Genomic DNA, 22,632 nt, shown 5'->3' on the forward strand with positions numbered 1-22,632 from the left:
GGTAGAAACAATAAAAGTAGACAACTGGTTACATATGGAGGTTGAGAGAAAGCAAATAGTTAAGAATGATCCCAACTTTGTAAATTTGGGTAGTTGAAAAGGTGGTAGTGCCCTCAACAGAAATGAAGTAAATTTGGAGAAGGAACGGAGGAGTATCAGGGGATATATGATGTCTTAAAGCTTATGATGTACAGTAAAATAGGATCCCTCTACCATTGTAGAGGGGGGAGAGTGGGCAGGATGGAGGGATAATATGAGGAAGTGCCATATTGAATGACTCTTGTGTTCACCATAAGAAAGGGAGTCATGAGAAATCTTTGTGGCCTCTGGAAAATTCTGTTGGGTAGTAAGCATCTGGTGCTCTCACCCTCTGTGACTAGGCCAAATCACATGAGACAATAAAACTCTAGAGACATATCTTTGAAAGCTTTGATTTGTGTTTGCTTTAGCAGCACATATGCTAAATTTGGAACAATACAGAGAAGATTAGCATGGCCCCTGTACAAGGATGACATTCAAATTCATGAAATGTTATTTTTAATGGTGTAAAAAACAGAAAATATCAATGAAAACTTATTCATAAAAAGAAAAACAGTGAAAGTTTTGATTCCTTTGCTACTCTGTGATCATCACTCTCTGTGGTATACAATAGAGTCCAGAAAAATAGTTTCAAGGATTAACAGTGTTTGGAGTGATGGGGAGAATGGAGGTGAGAAGACACGTTAATAGACTGCTGCGATGTTTCTGAAAAGTGGCAATGAGGGCCTCCATAAAACTTGGTGCCTGCTTTCATGAAACTTAGAATCTTAGCAGGAGGTTGCAATCAAGTAACTGATTCCTATTAAGGTACAGGAATGCAAACTAAATTGATGACTTAAATGTCCAAAGCAGGAGCCAATAAAAGCCAGCCAGTCATCTGTTGCTATGTGGGCTCTCTGCTTTGACTATGGGAGGGCCAGTGCTTTTTGTTCAACTGAGCACAGATTCACTGGAGGCCCCCACAGCAAAGAGCAGATTTTGGAGGAGACTCCTAATCAAAGCCATTTTGAACAGTGTGGGATTTGTCTCTTCTGCCAATCTTGGAGTAAAACCCTAAGGACATTCTCCAGCTCCTTCAGGAAAAACTCAATGGGGACCATTAGTTTGGATCCACAGGGGTTTTGTCTGAATGTTGGAGGTAATGACTTAAGGTTTCTATCTTGCTTTGTTGGTATAGATCCAATGGGAAGTGAGAGGGGGGTTTTCATAGTTCTCAGATCGCAGAGATGTAAGTACAATGACTAATATTTAGAGTTGTCACTGTAATCATGCTAACCCTTTCATAAATGGATTTTCATTGAAAAGGTGATATTATATTAGGAACTGAGCTATACTTAACACCTGATGCATCTCTTTTGGAATAAAAGGTTACCCATTAAGTCATTTACTCACAGGGCTCTCACAAGTTACCTTGCAGTAAGGTTTATATTATGTGCTTTTAAGCCTATTTCCAAGGTTTTAAGATTTCTTTGGCTGAATCAATGGAGAGAAAAATTGGCCAATTTGTTGTTAATCTATTTCTTAGACCACTAAAAAAATAGGTCTCAATGATCATAAGCCCTCGAAGATGCATCCTGAATCCTGGCAAAGCAGACATTTAGACTAGTGGGCTTTCCCAATGAGGCTAAAGATCTTTCATGTATTCATTAATTTATCTAACAGTACAATTAATTTTAATTCAATTAAAAGCTCCTACTATGGGCAAGGCATTGGGCTAGCCTCAGATAGAGAATAGGGATTGGATTAAAAGATGAATTGAGGTGTAATTCCTGCTCTTATGAAGCTTAAACATCTGGTGGGGGGTGGGGTATGGGAATGGGGGTAGGACAATACAAATCTTATATCTCTTGAAGTGTAACACAACAATGAAGGAAAAAAGATATTTTAAAATGTTAACATTAGTGAGGAAAAAACTCCTCTGATGTCTTTTCATGGCATGGAGGTGACCCTGAGTTCCCAAAGGCTGTGTGACCTCAGAATGAAAACCTGAGCCAGTTTTGCCAATGGAGAAAAATTTTACTAGGGCCAGAGTGATGGAAAGTCACTGTGCCTGTCATCTGAGGACCAAGCTAAACAAGTTTAAAGAGACTCCTCTTTAGGTAGGTTGTAGAGTAGTGAAATTTTCAGTTGTAATTCCTTTCAAAGGCCATCTAGCAAGTAAATTATAGAGGAGTTGCAAAAATCACTTACCTTTGAGGCAATAAACTATTAAATAAGGTGTAATGTCTACCCATCTACACACACTGAAACAGAAACAAACAAAAGAAAAAATAACCAAACAATAAGCCCCAACCAACCAACAACCAAAGAGATTATAGTCCAGGAGCTTTGAGATAGAATAGGGATTGTACCTGTGATTCCATTGGCCTAATAGTATCATCTAAAATGAAGAACTTTGTAGTTCCATCGTACTTTGGTCTGGTGGGACCAAATTCAGATTATATTCTAGGAACTACATTTGAAGAAGCCCTGGCATGCTAGTAAAGGTTGACCAGTATACTGTATCATATGACACAGAATATCTCTCTCCCATTCAGCACAGTTATACTTACTCTCACATAACAATTACTGGAGCCATTGGCTTTTTCATGAAGGTTCTATTTTTTCCATATGAAGAGGTTCCAAATATGACAGTCAGGTACTTATATCTGTTAAGTCTTTCTCCTCATTATTCTCCTAATGCTAGCACTGCTTTATAGGAGAGGGGTGGAGCCCAAAGCACACAATAACTTCAAGATTCAAAGAATCAGCCAAGCATGCCAAACTGTGTTAGTCCCAGTGCCCACTCTTTCCACACTCCCATAAATTCAGCTTCCTTTGCTAGAGGTTTCCACACTGCTGGGTTTCACATTAGTCACAATCTTTTACTTGGCTCTATGTTCACTCAAACTGATTAACATTATATATTCCCTCCTTCTTGCTTTGTCCCCACCATTCTACTTCACTCAGAAATCACTCAATTGTTCAATGCAAAGACAGTGTCTCAATCACCAGCAGACTCAGGATCTGGATCAAGCTAATGCCAAACCAAGATGCTTGATCACCAGGGTCAAAGGAACATACTGATATTTCTTAATTAGCTGGAATATTTATAACAGCTGTGGGCAGCCATGTGCCTCTAAGTGAGGATTCTTATCCTGGGTTCCACAGGATGCTAGGTTAAATTTCAGGGAAACCACAAATTTGGAAAGAATAAAAAATACAGCATTATTTTCACTAATGTCTAAATAAAACTTAGTATTTCCTTCAATTACTTAAAAACATTATTCTAATAAGGGTTCCCTAGGCTTTGGAAGACTGTCAAGGGGACCCATGATACAAGAAGGTTAAGAACCCCTGCTCTATGAACTTCCACATACAGCTATTTTTCAATTCATTTAGTTCCAGTATTCTCCTTATAACTCCCCTTCTATTTTTGTTCCCACCTTTGATTCTATCTGTCTTATTCTTTTCTAGTGAAGACCTATCCTCAAATTTCTCATCTTTTTCTCTGGGATGCTTTACCTGATCACTACCCTGGGCTTTGTTTAGTGACTCTTCTCAGCCCCAATTCTGTTGGGGTCCTGAATCACAATCATTGGAACAGTTGCCTGCACCAACATCTTAAAAGACCTGGGCCTCCCAGTGAGAACTGGAGCTTGGACTCTAGTCAAAATGGATTTGTCCTGGAGATTGGAAAAGTAGATCCAATAATTCCCATGCATTTCTGTCACTGCCATCTCCTATCAGGAACCTAGGTCTAAATACAATCCATAAACTAAATGTCCCCAAATTCCACACTGGTAACAACAATCACCTCCATGACAATACTGTGGTACTTGCCTGTATGGATCTAAATAGTATTCCCACCCTGCCAAGATAAAGAAGGGAAAATCCACCCAGTCAATACTGCCCGAGTAAAAGCTACTGTTTAAAAGCCCCCTTTTTCTACCAGTGGGAAGTTTGTTTATAAACTAGCCTGCCAATACTCCAGTGGTTCCCCCAGCATGAGTCAGCACTAGTCCCTTTGCATGAGGTCCACATTTCCAACTCCTTCCCTCCAGTGTCTGGTCCTGGAAAATCCTTCTCTTTACTGATTTTAGCACCCTATGCCATTGGACACCATAGTGGAACTGACAGCTCCACCCCTCTGTATTGTAAGTATTTCCCCCTCAATAAAGCTTGTTCTCTTTATTTTCTCTCTTCTGGGTCCCATCTTGAACCAGATTTCTTCTTTAGAAACATTAGCCATTGACCATGACTGGTAACCACCCCTATTTCCTAAACTATGATTTAGAGAATATAGAAAGCAAGAGTTGCAACCATGAACCTTGTTCCCCAACAGTAAGTTCTCCCCTATTCTACCTGACACCATGGCTGGGGCTAGAGGTCTTCCCTGAACCACATAATCTCAAATCCTTTCAATGTCAACAAAAGTGGCACTTAAGGGAGAGTGCTGCCTCTTCCTTGTATTGCACTCTGGGATCCTCACCTCTTTCGGGAAAGGTGATAGAAGGCTGCCTATATGAGTAATTATTTATTGCATGAACTCTGCACAAGGTCTAGATATCTTGCTACTAGTATTTACTTCTTTAGAAGTTAAGGTGTAGATTTCAGGGAAACCATGAACTTGGAAAGGATGAAAAAAATACATTATTATTTTCACTAATGTCTAAATAATTTCCTTCAATTATTTAAAAACATTATTCTGATAAAGGTTCCCTAGGCTTTGGGAGACTGGCAAAGGGCCCAATGGCACTTTTGCCCCAGGCAAATGAAGTGGTAGCACTTTTGTTGTTGCTCGGTCATTCCGTCGCAACTCTTTGTGAACCCCTGGACCATAGCATGCCAAGCCCTTCTGCCCTCCACTATCTCTCAAAGTCTGTTCAGGTTCATGGTTGTTGTTTCCATGATATTCATCCATCTCATCCTCTGCTGTCCCTTTGTCCTTTTGCCTTCAATCTTTCCCATCAGAGTCTTTTCCAATGAGTCCTGTTTTCTCTTTCTGTGGCCAAATTACTTAAGCTTCAGCATCAGTATTTGACCTTCTAGTGAATAGCCTGAATTAATTTCATTAAGTACTCATTGATTTGACCTCCTTGCCATCCAAAGGTCCTCTCCAGCACCACAATTCAAAAGTATTGATTCTGTGGCACTCAGCTTTCCTTTTAGTCCAACTCTCACAGTCATACATTGCTACTGGAAAAACCATAATTTTTACTATATGGACCTTTGTCAGCAAGATGATGTCTCTGCTTTTTAGTATGCTGTCCAGTTTTGCCACAGATTTCCTTCTAAGGAGCAAGCATCTTTTAATTTCATGGCTGAAATTGCCATCTGCTGTGATCTTCGAGCCCAAGAATATGAAATCTGACACTGCTTCCATTTCTTCTCCCTCTATTTGCCAGGAAGTCATGGTTCTAATGAGGTGCTTGTGCTTGGACCCTAAATTCTAACAGCCTCTGCTTGGGTGCCTGTGCCTGAACCCCAATTCCAAAACATCCAGTTCTCATAAACACATCTTGTTCCCAAAACATTCTATCCCAGGCTGTCTCTTTCTAGCTAAAGGGCAGCCTGCCCCAACTTATCTCTGCTTCTTCCTTTGTAAGCAGCTACATGTAACCATAGATTGAATTCTGGATGCTGATAATTGACTGAACACTGAGTCATGACCATATTTACTATTCACTGCCCTAACATGTATCCTAGACATAGTATTTTGTCTAACAAGACCCTAGATAAGAAACCACATAGAGATTCCCCTTTAGCCCCAAACTGAGAGTGAACTCAGCGACATTTCACGGTAAAGACCACACCCCCCCAGTAACCCCGCTGTGGGCTATTTGCTAGAGAACTCTGGGTAATATGCCTGCCCAGTAGATACTAAATGTGCATGTTCCTTTAAGAACTAAACACTACTTGAACATGCCCTAAACCATTCCCTAATCCCACCCCAAACACCTAACTGACTTGCCCCCCCCCCTTAATCCTCTATTAGCTTCTATAAAGATTCCCCTTGCACCTCTGTGTGGCTGCAGGTTCCCTAAGAACTCCTGCCCACTGAAAAAGCATAATAAATTTTTGCCTCCTTGACTTAAAGAATGCTTGTGTCTGCAAATTCATTCCAGGCGGCCCCTTTCTGGGAACTTTGGTTTGGGATCCCTGTATCCCTGGGTTTTCTTCTCCCCCTCTACATTTGTTTCTCCCTCTATGGTTCCAGCTGCCATGACCTCAGTTTTTTTAATTTTAGGCTTCACGTCAGCTTTTACATTCTCCTCTTTCACCCTCATCAAGGGGCTTCTTAATCCCTCTTCATTTTCTGCCTTCAGAGTGGTATGTCTGCATATCTGAGATTATTGGTATTTCACCTCTCTCCTTGTTCTCCTAGATTCCCTCTGGTCCTTATCATACTCCTTATCATACTTTAGTCAAAATGGAAGGGAAGACTGGTTCCTTTATACTGCCAGTAATCCTGAAAGGAATAGCAAGAAGACCCATTAGGAGGCTTCACAGGAACCTTGTGTGTCTTTGTAGGAGCGAGAGTAGATTCCTAGGTTGAGGGGAGGATATTTTATACCACCACTTTAAGTTTGAGCCCCCTTTCCCTGGGGGAGGGGTTTGATTAGAAGTGTGAGGGATTTTTTTCCTTCCAGTAATTTGTCTTTGCTATATTTTCTCAGTAAATATTCTTTTATAAAAAGAAATTGCTATCAACTGGTTACTTGATTTTTGTGTGAGCACTGTATGGAGATCATCAGCAACAGTATTAGAAATGTCAGCCCCTGTGGGGTTACCTCTAGAACCCTGAGGCAAGTAGCCAACTCTCTTCTAGGGACCTAGCCAGTAAGTAAGAATGGGAGTTTGGAGAGTGAGCCTGGAAGGGGTTCTACAGATAACATCCATAATATCCTTCCCACTCACAGAGAAAAAGACTGAATTCTCCACCTGGACAATCTCAATTGGTTATACTGCTTCAGCTACCACCTCTCTGCCCAAGATTCCCAAATCCATATTTCTAGTCTGAATCTGTCTTATGAGACCTAGACCCACGTTTCCAACTGCTCCATCTGTACACAAAACCACATATTCCACATTTCTAAAACTGAGCTTAATGTCTTTAGTTCTAAACTTTTTTTTGTCCTGACAGCTATTTCTATTGGTGTCCCTGCCAAGTTTTCTCATTCATTCTCCCAGGTTTTAAACCTTGAGGTTATTTGGCTATTTATGGTTAGACTCTTCATCATATCTATGCAGTTAATAGCTACCCTTGATTACATATCCGAAACAACTCTTAGATGTTTCCCCTTTCTAATCTAAATGCCACCAGTGGCCACTCTCATAGATTTTTGCATCAGTCTCTTAATTGGTCTTTCCACCTTTATTCTCTCCTCTCCAATTCCTCCTTTGTTCTATTATAAGCACAACCTCCCTAAAGCACAAATCTGGTTATATCATTCCTTTTCTCAAAAAAAACCCAACCTTACCTTGCTTCCTATTGCCTGCTGAGTAAAAATCCAACTCATTTGCTTGGCTTTCATGGGTCTCCACAATATGATTCCATGTTACCTTTCCAGCCAGATCTCCTATTTACTCTCTTTTAGACACTTTGTGCCCCAGTCAAGGTAGAATATACACAATTTCCCAAATACAACAAACTACACAAGGGTATGGTAAAGTGGATGTTAGCATCCATTAAAGTTATGACTGTTTGTCGTCTTTGGATACGAGATCCTGTAATTTTGTCTAAAAGCATTTCTTTCAATTTTAAAAATATTTGATTAATTCCTTTGTCTTCTGTCCTCAAACAGGGAATGGTTTCTTACAATAAATCTTACCAGGTGCATTCCATATACTCCCATTTTCTCCCTTGTATGATCCCCCTCTTTCTGTCCTCTGTGAAATGCTTTATGTATCTCTCCTAAGTTACTATAGAATACCGATGACTGTCTGTGTACTCCAAGTAGGTCTGAAAGAGTATACAAACCAAATTTGTACCCTAGGAAGCTGGAACTGCTATTCAGTGAAAGCATCTTTCTTAGCATGTTAATAAATTTCTTTGCTTTCACTTTGGCCTCCTAATTTTTACCCAAAGTTATTGGACACTCAGTGACAGGTATACCTTTCCCAAGGGGTCTCACCTCTCTTGGTTAAGAGAAGCCCCCACCAAATCCTTCCTATCATTTAAAACCCTTTTAACATGCCATCTTGTCAATGCAGTTCTTCCTATTCATCGTACACTTATACTCCTCCCCTCCATCCAATTAGAATCTAAGTTCCATGAGCGAAATGGTCTAATTTTTGAATATCTTTCAGCACTTAATACAGGATTCTTTAACTTACGTACTTTTAAATGAATGCAGTTGTCTTCTCCCATGTCTGGAAGATATTCCTATATTCTTTTTAAAAACACCAAATATAGTTGGTTGATAAGTTATATTTTCCTCTTGCCTGTATACAACTCTATGAAAGTATTAAAATGCTAATTTAAGTTGTAGTTAAAGAAAATGACTTTGGGATCCTACAATGTAAATATAATCAATGTAACTCCCATGGCATAAACCCCTTCAAGAGTTGCCAAACATGATAGCAATGCTGAGTGCATTATTTTAGATGATTTTAATTTAGATTGTTAAAATATTTCTGTAGACATAGAAGACTCTTGATTAAACTTTAGACTTATCTGATTAAGTAACTTGTTATTTTAGAATTGAATTTACAGGAAAGTATGTCAATTGAATGGATAATTGTACCTAAAGAGAACAGGGGGAGGATTAGAAAATTTGGTTCAACTATTTAAATGATTTGAACATGATGAACATTAAGAAACCACAAATACATTAAGCTCATAAGATCGGAGCTGAGAGGGACCATAGAGGTGGGAAGAAGTTACAGACAAAGAAACTAAGGTCCAGAAAAGTTAATCAACTTATTTAACATGTTGTTTGTCTTTCATTTTTGAAGACCAATGATAGCACAGGTGATGTCTTCACTCATGAGTGAACTGGATTTAAGTGAGGTAGAGTTGCACAGAATCATCAGCCTCATTATTCCAGTCATTGAAATCCAGTGGCAAGGCAAAAGTCAGGATGACTGGCAATTTCGCTGGTTGCAGTGGGTGACCTTGATGTCTTCAATATCTGACCAAGCTCTACGTCCTCCATATTCCCTGCTTCAGCTGCCTTCATGGCTATTGGAATAATTGTCATCCACCCATTCCAACTGGGGGATGTCTTCACACCCCCTTAATTTGCCAACAGGTTTGTGATCCATTGGTTACCCTCAACCTTGTTTTTCCTATCTGCCAAGATGGTTTACTGAGTTGCGGCCATGTGCCTGCTTCAGCTTCTTGGAGCCACAGGTTCAGTGCCAGGTAGACAGACATCAAAGGTGGATGAACAGCCCTGAAAAGGGCTTGGCAAGCCCTCATACCAGAGGTGCTAGTCCTCCTTGAATACCCCATACACTCCAATGTGTAACAGTGGAAGAGCCAAGATTTGAACCCAGGTTCTCTGACTTGATAGCCAATGTACTCTACAGTGTAACATGCTTGCCTGTAAAAAATTTCAAAATGGATAGGTCTTTGTGGTATGCATTTTGTCATACCTTTAGGTATTTTCTTTCTAGTTAATCTTTTATGAAACTATTTAATTGTAATTTCAGACTGGGTATATAAAGGCTAAATTACTGGAGCAAAGCTTTGAGAAGTCCTACCAATGTGTAGTATGGCTAGAACAAAGGTCTATTGTTAGAGAATGAGTTAAGCAGTTTGGGGCAAGTTTACTTGATTTATACCTCTGCAGTCATCTGGTTCATCCCCCTTATCCTATAGATGAAGATACTGAATCCCAGAAAGACCAAGAGATCACTTAAGTGCCAGCATGTGTCAGAGGCAACATATGAACCCAAATCTTCTTGGCTTGGAGGAGAGATTTCTATCCCACTACACTACAATTAAAATCCATGCCCTAACATTCCAAATCCTTCCAAATCCAGTCCTTTTTCAATTGTAGGGGGGGAGAGAGAGGAAGGAATAAGTATTTTTTTGTACCTCTTATTTGCCAGGGACTGTGCTAAGTGTTTTACAAATATTATCTCTTCCCCTGGATGCTTTCCTTTACTTTTGCCTTCCTTCTCCACTTTCTTCTCCTCCTTCCCCATCATGACCTGGCCATGACTGAGGCAGATGCAGGTTCTGCCTTTGCTGCTGCCGGTGGAGGGTGTCTGCTTCCCAGAAAGTAGCTTGACGAGTGTCCAAAGTAGCAGTAGAAGTTTGGAGATGCCGCCATCTTGATCCCAGCTCTCTATGTCTCCAATCCTTGGCTCTGTAGCAGCAGCCAGGTTCCTGCCGAATCAAATGCCGACATCCAGGAGGCCTAAGGAATGTTCAATGGCTAAGCTTCAGAGCTTAGACCCAAGAAGGCAAGAATTATTGGAAGCTTGATTTACAGGAGTTATAAATGGAATCATGGGAAGTTGCAGTATTGGAGCAAAAGCCTCAAAAAGTAATGAGAGTTTTGGAATCACAGTTTTGGAAGCTTGAGATCTCTAAGTGATAGAGAATCAGAGAGACAACTGGCAGGCAGCTGAAAGGACACTGGACAAGTGAATGGGACATTATCTGCAGTAATTTCCCTTGAGACTCCAGAGAAGAAACAGTCAGAGCTATCCAGAGGAAGAAAGAGGAAAGCAGAAAAGCCAAGGGGAAAAAGTAGCAGGGGAGTGGCCACAGAATTTGTGACTATTTCGAATATCAAGGTGGGAATGGCTCCAGTCCAGGAATGGGGAATACCTCCTACAATCCAATTGCTTCAGAACTCACATTCACAATCCATTCCTTCCACCCGTGTGCGGCCGAATAGTCCTTTCTCCTACTGCATTAGCTTTTGGAGACCATACTATTACACAACCAAAGCAGTTCTCTTTGAAAATTATTCAGACTGATCTCACAGTGCTGAAACTAACTGCACTAGAAAGTAATAAAAGCAAGGACCTGGAAAAGAAGAAAGGTCATATAGACTATCGATTACTTAGGGCTAACAGTGATCTTAGACCTCAAACAGATGAACAGCATAAAATACTTGAAAAATACCAAGAATGATTAAATATATTCATTTCAATGAGTAAGAAAATAGAAAAGAGCACATAAGAAAAAACTGGCAAACGGGAGAAGAGTATGCAAGACAGGCTAGCCTTGGCAATTTTACAACAGTTAAACGTGGTGCTTCATTTACTGAACAGCGGACAGATGGTTTTGCCTTTCAGAATCTTGTAAAATAACAAGAATGGGTGAATCAGCAAAGAGAGGTTACTGAAAGGCAAAGAAAACTCATGGGACCTGGAAAACCACTGACTACTAATAATTCTCAGGTACCTTCTACCAATTCTGAACCAAAAACAAAGGAAAAACAAAGCTGTCTATGGAGCAGAAAATGATCCTTTTGTTAGATCTGATTTACCACAATTGCTGACTTTAGCAGAGTAGAAGAACAAGAAGAAATTTTCAAACTTAGGCTAGGACATCTCAAAAAGGAAGAATCAGAAATCCAGGCAGAATTTGAAGGTTTGGAAAGAGAAATCTTCACATTGGGAACTCAAAAGGATAAACAATGAAGATAATTCACAGTTTAAAGATCAGCATGAAATGAATGGTATTTGTTACTTCAACTGGCTTTAGTGAAGTATGTAAGGCTTTTGACCTTTATGAACAAAGATATGCTGCTGTGGAGATCCACCAGCTTAATAAAAGCTAAAAAGATGAGAAGGAAAACTATCACAAATATGCCTGCAGAGAGTATAGAATACACAAAGAATTGGACCACCCCAGGATAGGTAAACTTGAATAAAAAAGGAAGAAAGAAAGTGAAAATAGCATGCTTCAGTCTGTATTCAGTCAATATCAGTTCTTTCTCTGGAGGTGGATAGTATGTTTCATCATCAGTCCTTTGGGATTGTCTTAGATCATTGTATTGCTAAGAATAGCTAAGTCATTCACAGTTCTTCATCGAACAGTATTGCTGTTACTGTGTAAAACATTCTCTTTCTGTTCACTTCACTATGCATCAGTTCATGTAAGTCCTTCCAGGTTTTTCTGAAATCTTCCTGCTGGTCATTTCTTATAGCACAATAATATTCCATTACAATCATATACCATAGTTTATTTAGTCATTCCCCATTTGATGGGCATCACTTTGATTTCCAATTCTTAGCCACCACAAAAAGAGCTGCTATAAATATTTTTTGCACAAATAGGTCCTTTCCCCTCTTTTGAATGTCTTTGGGATATAGTCCTAGCAGCACTATTGCTGGATCAAAGGAGAATGAACAGTTTTATAGCCCTTTGGGCATAGTTCCAAATTGCCCTCCAGAATGGTTGGATCAGTTCACAACTCCACCAATGGTACATTAGTATCCCAGTTTTCCCGCACTTCCTCTAGCACCCAATATTTTCCTTTTTTAAGGGGGGTCATATTAGCCATTCTGATAGGTGTGAAGTGATACCTCAGAGCTGTTTTAATTTGCATTTCTCTGATCAATAGTGATTTAGTGCAGTTTTCCATATAACTATAGATAGCTTTGATTTCTGTTTCTGAAAACTGCTTGTTCATATCCTTTAACAATTTATCAATTGGGGAATGACTTGTATTTTGATAAATTTGACTCAATTCTCTATTTATTTGAGAAATGAGATCTGAGTCAGAGATACTTATTGCAAAAATTTCCCCCAGTTTTCTGCTTTCCATATAATCTTGGTTGCATTGGTTTTGTTTGTGCAAAAGTTTTTTAATTTTTATGTAATCAAAATTATCTATTTCATATTTTATAATGTTCTCTGTATCTTCTTTGCTTCTAAATTCTTCCCTTATCTGTAAATTTGACAGATAAACTATTCCATGCTCTCTTAATTTGATCATGGTATCACCCTTTATGTGTAAATCATGTACCCATTTTGACCTTATCATGGTATATAATGTGAGATGTTGGTCTATACCTAATTTTTGCTGTACTGTTTTCCAGTTTTCCCAGTAGTTTTTGTCAAATGATGAGTTTTTTGTTCCAAAATCTTGGCTCTTTGAGTTTATCATATGCTAGAATACTATGGGCATTTACTATAATGTGATTTGTACCTAATCTGTTCCACTGATTCACCACTCTATTTCTTAGCCAGGACCAGATTGTTTTGATAATTATTTTATAATATAGTTTGACATCTGATATGCCTAGACCACCTTCTTTCACATTTTTTCATTGATTCCCTTGATATCCTCAAGTTTTTGTTATTCCAGTTGAATTTTATTATTTCTAGTTCTATAAAATAATTTTTGATAGTTTTATTGGTATGGCACCGAATAGATTAATTTTGGTAGAATTGTCATTTTTATTATGTTGGCAGCAGCAATTAATATCTTTCCAATTGTTTAAACTTGACTTTATTTATGTGAAAAGTGTTTTATAATTGTGTTCATATAGTTCCTGGGTTTGTTTTGGCAGGTAGACTCCCAAGTATTTTATATTGTCTAGAATTATTTTAAATGGAATTTCTCTATCTCTTGTTGCTTGACTTTGCTGGTAATATATAGACATGCTGATGATTTATATGGGCTTATTTTTTATCCTGCAACTTTGCTAAAGATGTTAATAATTTCAAGTAGTTTTTTAGTTGATTTTCTAGGATTTTCTAACCATAACGTATCTGCAAAGATTAATAATTTTGTTTCCTCACTTCCTATTATAATTCCTTTAAATTCTTTTCCTTCTCTCATTGCTATAGCTAACATTTCTGGTACAATATTAAATAATAGAGTGATAGTGGGCATCCTTGCTTCACTCCTCATTATTTTGGGAATGTGTCTAGCTTATCCCCATTACAGACAATGCTTGCTGATGGTTTTAGATAAGTATTATTTGTAATTTTAAGGTAAACTCCATTTATTCCTATGTTTTCTAGTGTTTTTAATAGGAATATGGGCTGTATTTTGTCAAAGGCTTTTCCTGCATCTATTGAGATAATCATATGATTTTTGTTGGTTTTGTTATTGATATAGTCAATTATGCTAATAGTTTTCCTAATATTGAACCAGCCCTAGTATAAATCCCACCTAGTCACAGTGTATGATCCTTGTGATATATTACTCTAATCTTTTTGCTAGTATTTTACTTAAAAATTTTGCAAGTCATTAGGGAAATTGGTCTATAATTTTCTCTCTCTGTTTTGACTCTTCCTGGTTTGTGTATCAGCACCATATTTGTGTCCTAAAAAGAATTTGGTAGGACTCCTTCTTCACCTATTTTCCCAAATAGTTTATATAGTATTGAGATTAATTGTTCTTTAAATGTTTGGTAGAATTCACTTGTGAATCTTTCTGGTCCCGGGGATTTTTTCTTAGGAAGTTCATTGATGATTTGCTCAATTTCTTTTTCTAAGATTGGGTTAAGTATTTTATCTCTTCTATTAATCTGGGTAATTTATATTTTTGTAGATATTCATCCATTTCACTTAGATTGTCAAATTTATTGGCATATAATTGGGCAAAATAACTCCTAACAATTGTCTTGATTTCCTCTTCATTGGTGGTGAATTCATCCTTTCATTTTTGATACTAGTAATTTGGTTTTATCTTTCCTTTTTAAAATCAAATTAACCAATGGTTCGTCTATTTTATTGGTTTTTTTTTTCATAAAATCAGTTCCTAGTTTTATTTATTAGTTCAATGATTTTCTTTCACTTTTATTCATCTCTCCATTGATTTTCAGGATTTCCAATTTGGTATTTAGTTGAGATTTTTATTTTGTTCTTTTTCTAGCTTTTTTAGTTGGCATGCTCAATTCATTGATCTGCCTTTTCTTTATATTATTGATGTAAGCAATTAGAGATATAAAATTTCATAAGTACTGCTTTGGCTGCATCCCATAAATTTTGGTATGTTGTTTCATTGTTGTCATTTTCTTCAATGAAATTACCAATTATTTCCATGATTTGTCCTTGTATCCACTTGTCTTTTAGGATTAGATTATTTAATTTCCAATTAATTTTAATCACTCTTTCTATTGTCCATTATTGAATGTAATTTTTTATTCCATTATCATCTGAAAAGGATGCATTTACTTTTTCTGCTTTTCCACATTTGGCTTGAAGATTTTTATGTTGTAATACATGGTCAGTTTTTGTGTAGGTGCCATATATTGCTAAGAAAAAGATATGTTCCTTTCTATTCCCATTTAATTTTCTCTGGAGATCTATCATATCTAACTTTTCCAGAATTTTGTTCACTTCCTTAACTTCTTTCTGGTATTTTTTTGGTTAGATTTATCTAATTCTGAGAAGGGAAATTTGATGTTCCCCACTAGTATAGTTTTATCATTTATTTCCTCCTGCAACTCATTCATCTTCTCTTTCAAAAATTTGGATGCTATACCACTTGGTGCATATATGTTTAGTATTGATATGACTTCATTGTCTATGGTACCTTTCAGCAAGATATAGTTTCCTCCTTTATCTCTTTTAATTGTATCTATTTTTGTTTTTGGTTTGTCTGAGATCATGATTGTTACCCTTGCTTTCTTTGCTTCAATTGAAACATAGCAGATTCTGCTCCAGCCCCTTAACTTTATCCTGTGTGTATCTCTCTGCTTCAAATATGTTTCTTGTGAACAAAATTTTGTAGGATTGTGATTTTTAATCCATTCTACCATCCACTTTTGTTTTATAGGTGAGTTCATCCCATTCACATTTACAGTTACGATAACTAACTATGTATTTCCCTCCATGCTATTTTTTGCTTATTTATCCCCCTCTCTCTTTTACCCGCCACACTTTTTCTCCTCCAAGTGCTTTACTTCCTATCACTGCCTTCTACAATATGCCCTCCCTTTTATCAGTCCCCCCCTTGACCTTCTATTATCCCCATCCCTTTTTACGTCCTTATAGGGTAAGATAGATTTTTATATCTGAGCATGTATATTATTCCCTCTTTGAGTCAATTTTGATGAGAGTAAGTTTTAAGCTTTGCCACTCCCCCATCTTCCCTTCCATTATAATAGCTCTTTCATACCTCTTTTATGTGGGATAATTTACCCCATTCAGTCTGCCCCCTCCTTCTTCTTCCAGTGCAATTTTCTTTCTTACCCCTTCATTTTGTCGGGTTTTTTTTGAGGGGGGGGGTTCATCCCATCAAAGTTATCTTATATCTACACACTATCTCTACATATACTACTTTTTATTGCTGTAATGAAGTTGCTAAGAGTTACAATATTATCTTACCATATAGAAATATAAACAGTTTACTCTTATTGAATTTCCTTTGTTTTATCCTTCTTGTTTTTTTTAAATCTTTCTATGTTTCCTTCAAGTCTTGTATTTGGAGGTCAAATTTTTTATTCACTCTGATATTTGAGTTAGAAATGTTTGAAAGTCCTCTGTTTCATTAAATATACATTTTTCCCCTGAAAGATTATGTTCAGTTTTGCTGGGTAGGCGATTCTTGGCTATAATCCTAATTCCTTTGCCTTCTGGTAGGTCATATTCCAAGCCCTCCAGTTCTTTAACATAGAAGATGCCAAATCCTATGTAATCCTGACTGTAGCTCCATGATATTTGAATCTTTTTGGCTATTTGCAATACGTTCTCCTTGATTTGTGAGCTCTGGAATTTAGTTAGCTATGATGTTCCTGGAAGTTTTCATTTTGGGATCTCTTTCAGGCAGTGATCAATGGATTCTTTCAATTTCTAGTTTGCCTTTTGGTTCTAATATATCTAGGCAGTTTTCTTTAATAATTTCTTGAAAGATGTCCAGGCTTTTTTTTTAAATCACAACTTTCAGGTAGTATAATAATTCTTATTATATTATCTCTCCTGGATCTATTTTCTAGGTCAGTTATTTTTCCAAAGAGAAATTTCACATTTTCTTCTATTTTTTTTTTACTTTCTTGATTTTGTTTGATCATATCTTGATGTCCCATAGAGTCATCAGTTTCCACTTGTTGAATTCTAGTTTGAAAGGAATTATTTTCTTCACTGAGCTTTTGTACTTTCTTTCCCATTTGGCCAATTTTATTTTTAGGGAGTTATTTTCATTAGTAAATTTTTGTTTATCTTTTCCCATGCAATTGACACCTTTTTCATGATTCTCTTGCATTATTCTCATTTCTTTTCCCAATTTTTCATCTACTTCTCTAATTTGCTTTTTAAAATCCCTTTAAGTTTTTCCAGGAATCCTTTTTGAGACTGAGGCAAAATTACATTTTTTCTCTGAGGCTTCACAGGTAGAGATTTTGACAGTATTGTCCTTTTCTAAATTTATACCTTGATCCTCCCTGTCACACAGTAACTTTCTGTAGTCAAGCTTTTTTTTTTTCATTTTTTTCTGTCTTTTTTTTTTGACTTGGGATATTTACATGAGAGTTGAGCTTTGGTCCTGCACTATCCCAAGCTTTTTGGGCTAGGGCTTGGGACTTTAGCTGCTTGCTTTTCTCTGGAGAGTAGGCTTCCCTTCTGGCTTGTGCTGGGGGCTGGGGCCCCTGTTGGCCTCCCTTGGGTGTGGGGTTTAGCTGCAGGCCAGCTCTAGGGGCAGGACTTTGCTGCTGTGTTGCTATGGTAACAGAGTCTTTCTTGTGGCTGATGCTGGAGGAAGGATCTTGTTACTGATCTGCCCCAGGAACGGGGCCCTGCTGCTGGCTTGCTATGGAAATAGGGTCTCTTGCTGGTAAGGCCGAGGGGTGAAGAGTCTCACTGTTCACCAGACCTGGGGAAGAGCTTCATTACTGGTCAGCAATGGTGTCAAGGTCTTGCTGGTAGCTTGTGCTGGGGGCTGGGTCACTGGGGTGGGACTTTGCTGTCCTGTACAGACTGCTCACTTGCCTAGGAGGTTGCTGGTTTGCAGGAAGGTGGGCCTTGCTGTGGATTGCCCCAGGCTTAGTGCTTTGTTGCAGACCCCCTGCTGTAAGGCTGCTGCTGCTGCTGCTCTTGGACCTCTCACCCCTCTCACCTTAGTGAGACAGACCTTTCCTGCTGGGCTGGTAAGCTTCTTCCCTGCTCCTAGACCAATTCTGAGGTGGTTTTCTAGTTGTTTGGAAGGGAATTTTGGAGGACTTCGGAGGATTCCTTCCTCACTCTGCCATCTCGGCACCAAAAGTTTCTAAGTTATTTTCTCGAGACCTTTTTAGAGTTAACTTCAAGCAAACATTTAATTCTGGTATTAAATGCCATGGAACCTCCTGTACTGGCACTGTCACTTCATGTTTAGTTTTGTAAATGGTACATGCCCTTTTCTATTGTAATTACTGGATCTCAGATTCATTAGCCTCAGTGGCAGAAGGCACCCTCAGCTGGTAGTCAAGAACATTTATTTTATGCCCATTACCTGTACGAGAATAAAACAAGCCTCCTCTTGCTGTATCAGCTTCTCACTGTGCAAGGGGTCTTAATTTCCTTTGAATTTTTCCAGGTCTTTGGATACCAAAGGGAGAGTATGGCATGTAAAGGCTTGGGATTATCATGAAAGTCAGCTGCCAGGAATCATGCACGTTGGGCTGTCTGGAAGGACTTTTAAAAGGATGGGTGTGATACATTATATCATTAGGGCACTTGCTTTTCTGAGGTTCCATTTTCTGGCATTTGCTCTTTCTGACTGACTCATCTACCCAGGGCATCGTGATGTTGGGAAAAGATGAAGCCATTTGAGTGGTTGGAGGCCTGGGGGTGGGATTTTCATGGGAATAGCAGCTGAAATATCAGATCATCAGTTTCATTTGGTTGCTAGCTCAGAGAAACAGTTAATATTTGCCACTGGCCAATCGAAGGAGATGGGAGCTAAAATACTGCATAGTTTATCCTCCCTCCCCCTATGAGTTTGAAACTGGATTTGCCAGATAATACTTCTCTATAAGAGCTTTTGAGTGAATCTGCCTCCCCCTCCCCTGGAAGAGCAAAGAAAAGAAGAAAGTTTGTGTGTGTGTGTGTGTGTGTGTGTGTGTGTGTGTGTTATTTAAATATACAGCTTTACCAGCAACGGGTGTATTTAACCATTCAGAACTTACTGTTATACCTTATTTTCACATTTAATGCATTTTGGGATATATGTTGAGTGAGTGAGTTCTTTAGGGGGTCTGTTGAGAAAGGAGGCAAGGAGTTTGGTTTCTGAATGAGTGGGGACACTAGCCAAGAGATGGTTATTAGTTATTTCTGTAATCAATATAGTTCCCTAGACTTAAAATGTGGAACCTGGTGGCATTAGAGGAGACTGTTTCTGAGCTTGCTTAGTTGGTGTTGAGCTGGTGTCTAAAGGCTGGTAGATAGCAGGGTACTTTTGTGGATTGCTCAGTTGAGTGGACTGGTACAGCTTGAGCTTTGGGTGCCATCTGGTGGCTTCTGTTTGTACAGCCCCCAAGCAACTGCTAAAATATACAGTTCCATAGAAACAGTGCCTTCCATGGGGGCACAAACTGACCTGGTGCAAGGGCAAGAATATTTCATAAGAACAGGAAGGAGAATCTCTGTCTTTTGAGTCCCTTAGAAAGTGACTCTAGATAGATAATCTATTATGAGCCCTAACTAATTTATAATAGCATACACAGGAGAAAAAAAGACTTTCCAACACTAATAAAGCAATATAGAAAGTGCAAATTAATAGACTCAGTCAGGCAACTAGCATTTATTAGGCACCTGCTATATACCAGGCACTATTCCAAGCCCTGGGGATATGAAGAAAAACAAAAAATAGTCCCTGCTGTAAAGTAGCCCATAGCCTAATGAGGTTAGGAAGGAAGGGGAGAAACATTCAATAAGTACCTACTATGTGCCAGACACTTTGTTAAGTATTTTACTTTGATCCTCACATGATCTCCATTTAACAGTGAAGGAAACTGAGGCATACAGAGGTTAACTGATTTGTCCGTGGCAGTGTCGAAGGTGAGAAGAGCCATATGAGAAAGATGCTACATAAGTGGAAATGACAGGACTTGACCACTGATTGAACATGAGGAGTTTGAGAGAGTGGAGAAATGCGTTTGAGAGGAGACCTGAGCTTGAGCCTGAATGACTGGGAGGATGGTGGCATCTTCAAACACTAATAAGGAAGCTGGGAAGAGGATGTTTTTGTTGTTGCTATTCAGTTGTTTTTCAGTAGTGTCTGACTCTTTGTGACCCTATTTAAAGATTCTGGAGTGCTTTGCCATTTCCTTCTCCTGCTCATTTTACAGATGAGGAAACTGAGGCAAAATGGTTAGGTGACTTGCCCAGGCTGACACAGCTAGTAAGTGTCTGAGGCTGGATTTGAACTCAGCTCCTCCTTACTCCAGGTCTGGTGCTCTATCCACTTCAAAAAGGTTTTTTTTGGGAAAAATAATGAGTTCAGTGTAAATGGTATTAGGCAAACTAGTCAGCAATCACTGGTGGCCGACACTGTTCCTAGGAGAATTTTGAAGAAGTATTCCAGGTAGGCAAATATTCATAAAGCTAAAAGAGGAACCAGAGACGGTAACCAAGAATGTCATTTTGTCATGGATAAGGAGCTGACTTAGAGATATAAAATTAAAATAAGGGAGAAAAGAGCATGTCTCTAAGTGTCATGAGGACTTCCTCTAGGGATTCACGGCAGGCAAGGTCTTGTGTTGAGTTCAATCATTTTTAAATGATCTGGAAGGAGAGGTACACAGAGATTTCTCCAAATCTTTGGGTGACACTAAATTCTTCTGGGTTCCCCACCTGTGGCCTCCAGGCCACATGTGGCCCTCTAGGTCCTCAAGTGCATTTGGATTCAGTCAAAGGGCTACACTCGAGGACCTAGAGGGCCACATGTGGCCTCGAGGCTGCAGGTTCCTGAGCCCTGCTCTGGGACATGAAAAGCCAAGTTAAAGAGACATCAAGCATGAGAGATCTTGCAAGGTTGCATGAATGGATAAAAGAAAATGACAGATAAGTATGGATAAGGTAAAGTTCCATAGCTGGTGTAGCGCCTTCAATGGAGCAGTTGCTGCTCAAATTGACATGTTTTTGTGTTTGGGTGGGATGGCACATGCCTGTAATTCCTGGATGGATCCCTTGAGTTTGAGAGTTATGGGCTGCAGATGGGCAGTTGGGTATCTACACTTAGTGTGGCATGATTATGGCGAGGCCCTTCCACCCCTTGTCAGGGAAGAGGACATGAGACTACTTAAAGAAGAGCCAACCACTCTAGATTCAAAAAGTTGAGCAGATTAGAGCTTCCCTGCCCATCAGTATCAGGATCAGGCCCATGAGGGGCAAGTGTACTTCCAGCCTAGATGAGATAGAGAGACCCAGTACATTCTTCTGGGAGAAAAAAGAAAGGAAAAGATAAAGTTGGTGGTGATGATGCATTTAGGGAAAAATAATAAAAACTCTACTTATAAAATAGCTATCAAGTATGATCCAGGAAAGGGAACTGGAAGTCACAACAATTAGAAGCATACGGGTGGCAGAGTAGATAGAAGCCTGGGTTTGGAGTTGGGAAGGCCTTCGTTTGAATCCTGCCTCAGAAGCTCAACATAGCCGTTTAACCATGGGCAGGTCACTTAACCTCTCTTGGCCTCAGTTTCTTCATCTGTATAATGGATACAACAAAGTTGTGAGGATCAAATTCTGTCTGGGTCTTTTTATGTGTATGTATATATGTATGCACATACATGTATACTATATACATATTTGTATGTATATGTATATGTGTGTGTATGTATGGCCTTGCAAATCAAAACCCAATAACAGTAAATTCACATGTCTAAGGTTACTTCTCACCGCAACTTGTAAGATAGGCTCTGCAAGAATTATCCCCATTTTACAGATGAGGAAATTGATGCTTTGAGAGATTAAGTGACTTACCCACAGTCTGGTACAGGCAAAAAGCAGTATCTGGAGTGTCAGGGGAACCAAGTTAAAATCCTGCCTCTGGTTCTTACCCATGAGACCTTGAACAAGTCATCAAATTTCCCTTGGCCTCCATTTTTTCATCTATAAAATGAAATTTGAGGAGGGGGCCTCTGAGGTCCCTCTCAATTTTAGGTCTATGAACTACTATGCCACTACTCAATATTAGGGACAGGACTTGAACCCAGGTCTCCTGACCCTAGGGTCAGCCATAGCATGCTGCCTCTCTTTGTTGGTGCCTAGTGGAGTGTTGGGTAACCTTGTTGGGTCTCTAGTGGTTTAGTTGGCTGTGGTCCTTCTAGATGCCTATGTGGGGATGGGGCTTCTCTCAATGGGGGAAAATCCTATAGCTCTAATTGAGGTCTCCATAGTTTCTCTCCCATTGCTGCGACTCAAGTTGGGCCATTTCTCTTTTGCGCATAGCCTCTGTTGAGCGGGTAGAGATGTAAGAAGAAAAGAAGCTTGCACCCTCTACCCCAACCTGCCCTTCCTCACTCCTCCTGGCCTTAGCAGCTTCTTGTGAACACTTACGGTGCTACGTAAGCAAGCTATCTTCTCCAGGTAATTGCTGAGTGCTTTGTAATTTGTCTGGAAATTTTTCTAACTTCCCCTGCCAGCCAACTTTCCAAATTTCATCCTTTTAGCTTGTGACAATGGCAGCCACCTCTGAAATTATTTGATACTGCCAGGCATTACTGTAACCAGGTTTCTGTAGAGATTATGGGGAAGACAATTCTCCA

General features: G+C 39.0%; 1 non-coding gene and 1 pseudogene across 1 annotated transcript; both read left to right on the forward strand.

Moving 5' to 3' along the window:
- The first annotated feature begins 436 nt into the window (after nucleotides 1-436).
- On the forward strand, nucleotides 437-539 carry LOC118830432. The gene has a single exon (XR_005009067.1). It is a non-coding gene; the product is annotated as a U6 spliceosomal RNA (small nuclear RNA).
- Nucleotides 540-9,345: 8,806 nt separating this feature from the next.
- LOC118829568 lies at nucleotides 9,346-11,861 on the forward strand (annotated as a pseudogene).
- The last annotated feature ends 10,771 nt before the right edge of the window (nucleotides 11,862-22,632 follow it).

This window comes from Trichosurus vulpecula, chromosome 8 (genome assembly GCF_011100635.1).
Source record: "Trichosurus vulpecula isolate mTriVul1 chromosome 8, mTriVul1.pri, whole genome shotgun sequence".
NCBI classification, from domain to species: Eukaryota; Metazoa; Chordata; class Mammalia; order Diprotodontia; family Phalangeridae; genus Trichosurus; species Trichosurus vulpecula.